Genomic DNA, 7586 nt, shown 5'->3' on the forward strand with positions numbered 1-7586 from the left:
ACTGCGGCACTGAGACAGAGAGCAGCTTCTGTCTGAGATTTCACTGCAGCATTAAGACAGAGAGCAGCTTCTGTCTGAGCTTTCACTGCAGCACTGAGACAGAGAGCAGCTTCTGTCTGAGCTTTCACTGCAGCATTGAGACAGAGAGCAGCTTCTGTCTCAGCTTTCAATGCGGTACTAAGACAGAGAGCAGCTACTGTCTGACCTTTCACTGCAGCATTGAGGCAGAGAGCAGCTTCTGTCTCAGCTTTCAATGCGGTACTAAGACAGATAGCAGCTTCTGTCTGAGCTCTCACTGCAGCATTGAGGCAGAGAGCAGGTTCTGTCTGAGCTTTCACTGCAGCACAGACAGATAGCAGCTTCTGTCTGAGCTCTCACTGCAGCACTGAGACAGAGAGCAGCTTCTGTCTGAGCTTTCATTGCAGCACTTAGACAGAGAGCAGCTTCTGTTGAGCTCTCACTAGCACTGAGACAGTGAGCAGCTCCTGTCTGAGCTTTCACTGCGGTACTGAGACAGAGAGCAGCTTCTGTCTGAGCTTTCACTGCAGCACTGAGACAGAGAGCAGGCTCTGTCTGAGCTTTCGCTGCAGCACTGAGACAGAGCGCAACTTCTGTCTGAGATTTCACTGCAGCACTGAGACACAGAGCAGCTTCTGTCTGACCTTTAACTGCATCACTGAGACAGAGAACAGCTTCTGTCCGAGCTCTCACTGCAGCACTGAGACAGAGCAGCTTCTGTCTGACCTTTCACTGCAGCACTGAGACAGGGCAGCTTCTGTCTGAGCTTTCACTGCAGCACTGAGACAGAGAGCAGCTTCTGTCTGACATTTCACTGCAGCATTGAGACAGAGAGCAGCTTCTGTCTGAGATTTCACTGCAGCATTGAAACAGAGACCAGCTTCTGTCTGAGCTCACACTAGCACTGAGATAGAGAGCAGCACCTGTCTGAGCTCTCACTAGCACTGAGACAGAGAGCAGCTTCTGTCTGAGCTTTCACTGCAGCACTGAGACAGAGAGCAGCTTCTGTCTGAGATTTCACTCCAGCATTGAAACAGAGTGCAGCTTCTGTCTGAGCTTTCACTGCAGCACTGAGACAGAGAGCCGCTTCTGTCTGAGATTTCACTAGCACTGAGACAGAGAACTGCTTCTGTCTGAGCTTTCACTAGCACTGAGAGAGCACAGCTTCTGTCTGAGCATTCATTGTAGCATTGAGACAGAGAGCAGCTTCTGTCTAAGCTTTCACTAGCACTGAGACAGAGAACTGCTTCTGTCTGAGCTTTCTTTGCAGCATTTAGACAGAGAGCAGCTTCTGTCTGAGATTTCACTGCAGCACGGAGACAGAGAGAAGCTTCTGTCTGAGATTTCACTGCAGCACTGAGACAGAGAGCAGCTTCTGTCTGAGTTTTCACTGCGGCACAGCAGGGTAGCATGGTGGTTAGCATAAATGCTTCACAGCTCCAGGGTCCCAGGTTCGATTCCCGGCTGGGTCACTGTCTGTGTGGAGTCTGCACGTCCTCCCCCTGTGTGCGTGGGTTTCCTCCGGGTGCTCCGGTTTCCTCCCACAGTCCAAAGATGTGCGGGTTAAGTGGATTGGCCATGCTAAATTGCCCGTAGTGTCCTAATAAATGTAAGGTTAAGGGGGGGGGGGGTTGTTGGGTTACGGGTATAGGGTGGATGTGTGGGTTTGGGTAGGGTGATCATGGCTCGGCACAACATTGAGGGCCGAAGGGCCTGTTCTGTGCTGTACTGTTCTATGTTCTCTGTTCTATGCAGCACTGAGACAGAGAGCAGCTTCTGTCTGACCTTTCACTGCAGCACTGAGACACAGAGCAGCTTCTGCCTGTGCTGTCACTGCGGCACTGAGACAGAGCAGCTTCTGTCTGACCTTTCACTGCAGCACTGAGACACAGAGCAGCTTCTGCCTGAGCTGTCACTGCGGCACTGAGACAGAGAGCAGCATCTGTCTGAGCTTTCACTGCAGCACTGAGACAGAGAGCAGCTTCTGTCTGAGCTTTCACTGCAGCACTGAGACAGAGAGCAGCTTCTCTCTGAGCTTTCACTGCAGCACTGAGACAGAGAGCAGCTTCTCTCTGAGCTTTCATTGCAGCACTGAGACAGAGAGCAGCATCTGTCTGAGCTTTCACTGCGGCACTGAGACAGAGAGCAGCATCTGTCTGAGCTTTCACTGCAGCACTGAGACAGAGAGCAGCTTCTGTGTCTCATCTTTTATTAGCACTGAGAGAGAGCAGCTTGTGTCTGAGCTCTCACTGCAGCATTGGGACAGAGAGCAGCTTCTGTCTGAGCTTTCACTGCAACACTGAGACAGAGAGCAGCTTCTGTCTGAGCTTTCGCTGCATCACTGAGACAGCGAGCAGCTTCTGCCTGAGCTTTCACTGCAGCACTGAGACACAGAGCAGCTTCTGTCTGAGCTGTCACTGCATCACTGAGACAGAGAGCAGCTTCTGTCTGATTTTTCACTGCAGCACTGAGACAGAGAGCAGCTTCTGTCTGAGCTTTGACTGCATCACTGAGACAGAGAACAGCTTCTGTCTGACCTTTCAGTGCATCACTGAGACAGAGTGCAGCTTCTGTCTGAGCTTTCACTGCAGCACTGAGACAGAGAGCAACTTCTGTCTGAGCTTTCACTGCAGCTCTGAGACAGAGAGCAGCTTCTGTGTCTCATCTTTTATTAGCACTGAGAGAGAGCAGCTTCTGTCTGAGCTTTCATTGCAGAATTGAGACAGAGAGCAGCTTGTGTCTGAGCTTTCACTACAGCATTGAGACAGAGAGCAGCTTCTGTCTGAGCTTTCACTGCAGCACTGAGACAGAGCAGCTTCTGCCTGAGCTTTCAGTGCATCACTGAGACAGAGAGCAGCGTCTGTCTGCGTTTTCACTGCGGCACTGAGACAGAGAGCAGCTTCTGTCTGATTTTTCACTGCAGCACTGAGACAGAGAGCAGCTTCTGTCTGAGCTTTGACTGCATCACTGAGACAGAGAACAGCTTCTGTCTGACCTTTCAGTGCATCACTGAGACAGAGAGCAGCTTCTGTCTGAGCTGTCACTGCAGCACTGAAACAGAGAGCAGCGTCTGTCTGAGCTTTCACTGCAGCACTGAAACAGAGAGCAGCGTCTGTCTGAGCTTTCACTGCGGCACTGAGACAGAGAGCAGCTTCTGTCTGAGCTTTCATTGCAGCATTGAGCCAGAGAGCAGGTTCTGTCTGAGCTCTCAAAGCACTGAGGCAGAGAGCAGCTTCTGTCTGAGATTTCACTGCGGCACTGAGACAGAGAGCAGCTTCTGTCTGAGCTTTCACTGCAGCTTTGAGACAGAGAGCAGCATGTGATTGAGCTTTCACTGCAGAATTGAGTCAGAGACCAGCTTTTGTCTGAGCTCGCACGGCAGCATTGAGACCCAGAACAGCTTATGTCTGAACGTTCACTGCAGCATTGAGAAAGGGAGCAGCTTCTGTCTGAGCTCTCACTGCAGCATTGAGGCAGAGAGCAGCTTCTGTCTGAGCTTTCAATGCTGCAATGGGACAGAGAGTAGCTTCTATCTGAGCATGCACTGAAAATCTGGGGCAGAGTGCAGCTTCTGATTATTTTTCTTTCCTGGTGTCCCCTCGATCACCTGCACAGTTGTTTCACTGCTGCTGCCTGGTTTCGTGATCATTGATTTCCCTCTCCACATTGTCTGCATTAATTCACCAACTTCAACAGCTTCACTCGTTAATGTGTGATTTTTATGCTGTGCATGTGTGTGACGTGATTGAATGGGGTCTTGAAGGGTGGGCATAGAATTTCTCATGTAAAGATACAACAGGAAGATGTGGCAAATTCTGAGGATTAAGCCAATCACCTTCAAAACGATAGCCTTAGGACAGCAGAACGCACAGAGAAGAGGCAGCTTGAATTTAAAACAGATATGAGCTGACTTATTTTCACAAAAGTTCTGGGGAGAGAGTGCATGGAAATAATATTCCAATTATGAAGTGTGCCAACAACGCCTGAACCTGCACATGGACAACATGTGTAGATGGCTGTAAACACGAGATAAGAATTCTCAAATCAGATGTGCTCTTACCCTTCTCAAAAATTGCAGTTCAGCCAAATCCAGAGACGTTTTGATTATTATTTTTAAAGGCAGCGTGTATGTGTATGTGTAATGTAAGCACAGCTCCCTTCACGACCGAAATGTTCTCAGCACCAGGTACACACCAGGTGGAACAGTAGCGAGATTCAACTGCTGTTTCATTTAAATTGATCGTCTAAACAGCTGTGTGGGTGTCGTTTTGCTAAAGGCAAATAGGTAATAAGATGGAAATAAGGCAGCATTCAGGCAAACACATTTTCCAATGACATCACCAGAAAACAGACACGCCTGCTCGTGTGATTATAAGTAACATAACTCCGTGCTTAGATAGCGAAGAGATCAACACCAGCATTCTGACCGTGAGTGTGGCAGACCCCAGCGAAAATGCAGAAAGGGCTGTTCTTGGTACTTGTACTTCTAGTGCTGACTCAGCACAATGCTGCTGGACAGCCCCCGCGCATGAAAAGAAGTAAGAATCTGTAAATTCCACCGATACTAAAGCCGCTGGAGTTCATACAGATTAATTTTAAATCGATTGTATTTTCTTTGAGTGTAATGGTTTAATTGGGTAAGAGAGTGGATTGTGAGATTCTAAAACAAACTGAATAATTCCGTGTAAACTATCTCCTTTAGTAATTCCCTGGTGTTTTAGTCACAATCTGAATGCTTCGTGGGGCTTGTTGATGTTGGGAACTGATCCACACAGACCAACAATGAAAACACGAATTCCTGGGCGGTGTCACGTTGCTGGGTCTCTTTGAGACAATTGATCCGGGAAGAAAACCCTAAAATTGTCCTCAATGCATAATTCACACTTGCTGCTCAGGATCTATGACATCTGATCCAGATTGTGAGATAGTGGACTGTGTGTGAGGTTATGGTCACAATCTACTTCAGGCCCTTTCTCCCCACACTAATTGTCTAGCCTCAGATGTAGAAATGGGGAATTGGGAGCGAAACTGGAAATTTCTGTGGGAAAGGCCCCCGGGTCGAGGGTACCTTTTAATTATGGGTCGTGGGATAGTTACTGAACGAGCAATCCCAAGAACCATGGTTGCAATTCTACCACGGCAGCCGATGGAATTTTAATCTTATCAGCATCATGACATCATTGTCGCTTGTTTTAAAACACATCTGGTTCAATAATCTCATGAGCCGCACTTGCCTACCCGTCACCCGACCAACTTGAATGGTCTGGCAAAGCCCTCAGAAACTACTAAATTCAGGGGATTGGAAATAAATGCTGGTCGTGCCAACTACGCCCATATCAAGAAAGGAAAATAAAAATACCAAATGGTACGGGGATTAAAATGGATTCAACCAGATGCATGCAACTGTATTAACACTGCCCATTTCATGATAAAGTGGGGTGTGAGAAGGTGGGTGAATAGATATGACAATGTGTTAAATGATGCATTGTCAATAAATATGGCCAGTCTTTGCCTCAATTGGAATTTGAGTGATAGTTTGTGGGTTGCGATCACACACTCGTGCACGGAGCTCAGCAATGCTGGAGTTTTGCATTGTTATGGATTGATACTCCACTGCAGTGATCGAGCTCAGCACTGCGGAAATCTCGCGTTCTGGAGTAAGCAGGAAATGGCAAACCTATCGACCTCTTCCTCGGAGTCGAAATTCATGGGTTATGCTGTGGTTATTCTGTGTGAAACTGGGGTTCTCGCATTGTTCTGGACCAACATCACTCTCTGCACCTACGTGAACAGAAAGTCTACATCCTTCACATCTGATTGGCTATTTTGTGAGATAGTCTGTGAAATGATTGACCGCACTATTTTCGGAACAAACATTGTTGGACCTTGAGTAAACGTTCCCTATCCCAGAAACTGTTGTGATTCTTTGGGTGCTGCGAACAAATCTCTAAACATATGTTTTATTCTCTCTGTTCTTGGATAGCAGGAGTGGTGTTGTCCATCCTGAGGCACCGCACGGAGCCGCACTACAGTTCAGAGAGAAAATCAACAGACCGGAGAGTGGGAGCGAGGGAGCAGGATTGAACATGGCAGGAAGTGGGACAGAGAGGGTGTGAATCTGTGCAGACGAGCGGGTGGATGGGAGTGTGTATAGGACAGGAAGAGGAAGGGACTGGCTGTGAAATTGGCCAGGGAGTGTGAGGGAGGGAGTAACTCTGTCGCTATCAGAGAGTTGGACAGACACATTTGTACAGGGCGCGAAATGAGAGGTCCGGGTCGAGAGGGAGCAAGGGTCACTTGAAATCATAGAGTGGGAGGGGAATCATTCTGTGCAGGTCAGTGAGTAGGAGGGAGGGGCGGAGTCCCTAGAAGGAAGTGTGTGGGAGACATGGCGGGTGTGAATCTGCCAAGGTGTACGAGTGTGTGGGGGGGTGAGGGATTGGTCTTGTACCCCACCAGTAGGTGGAGGGAGGGAGAGCGTTTGTACAGACCAGGAGTTGGAGAGAGGCAGTGTTTTTTTCATGTCTTTTAGTGGGAGGCTGTAAACTGTGGAGCATTATCGTACACAAAACATCCAATGGTGCTGCGTTGTTCCAACTTTGTCCCTGTGAGGCTGACAGATTCTGCTTAATGTTTACTCATTGTTCTCCATCAGACTGAACAACCCGGAATTAATTCCTTCATCATCCTTTCTTTTACTTTTAGTGGCTGGTGATCGAAAAGTTGTGTGCTCTGAAGTGCAAGGAAAAGTGATGTGTCAATCAGTGAGAACAAGGCTGGCGATGTCGCCCTTCCCACAACGTATTGAACGTCAAGGTGAATGATCCAGTGAGGATTACCATCAACCCGTGATCTCCATGTTGTCACTGAATGGAAGCTTCTTTCCTTGAAACAGGCTAATTGATTACTTCACGCCTCGAACACCTGACCTTACATTTCTGTTGTCTGGATAATAGCCTCTAATCAAAAATAAAACGTATGGCATTGGTCACGGCTTCATGTCTTGTTTACCCTCAGGATCAGGCTGTCTGTCGCGCGCGAAGCTGTCCAGTTTGAATTGAGGCTGGGCACAGGTGTGTCCTTTCCAGATAAAGGGAAGGGGAAGTCAGTGCAAATGGTCTGAAATAAGATAAGAAAACAATATCAGCTCTCTGACCAATTACATGTTAGAATGTCTGACAAATACTGGGCTACGGAGAACAAGCTGGGTGTCTGGAAGTGATAGAAGGTAATCCTGGAAATAGTTCTGGAGCTTGGTAATTGATTCAGAAAATAGGGAAGTGATTTAAAGGGCGTGTAAGACGATGGTAAAGTGATTCACAGACTGAGAACAGAATTCAGAAGATGGTGCAGAAGATCCAAGTGTCGGGGAAATGTTGAGTGGGTGCTGAGGTTTTCTTTTAGTTTTCAGGACGCCACGGATGATTTCAGAACACCACAAAAGTTTTCCGGGAACCGTTAATGGTTACGATGAGAACTCTATCGAGGCGCCAAGGAGGGGTTTAATGTACATGCAGTGTTCCGAGACGCTATGGAATGTTTCAGAACACCTTTAAGGGGTTCAAGGC

At 47.9% G+C, this 7586-nt stretch overlaps 1 long non-coding RNA gene across 1 annotated transcript; it reads left to right on the top strand.

Moving 5' to 3' along the window:
- Nucleotides 1-4431: 4431 nt before the first annotated feature.
- On the top strand, nt 4432-7006 carry LOC119958707. Its single transcript, XR_005459068.1, has 2 exons — nt 4432-4556; nt 6724-7006. It is a non-coding gene; the product is annotated as an uncharacterized LOC119958707 (long non-coding RNA).
- The last annotated feature ends 580 nt before the right edge of the window (nt 7007-7586 follow it).

This window comes from Scyliorhinus canicula, chromosome 30 (genome assembly GCF_902713615.1).
Source record: "Scyliorhinus canicula chromosome 30, sScyCan1.1, whole genome shotgun sequence".
Taxonomy (NCBI): Eukaryota; Metazoa; Chordata; class Chondrichthyes; order Carcharhiniformes; family Scyliorhinidae; genus Scyliorhinus; species Scyliorhinus canicula.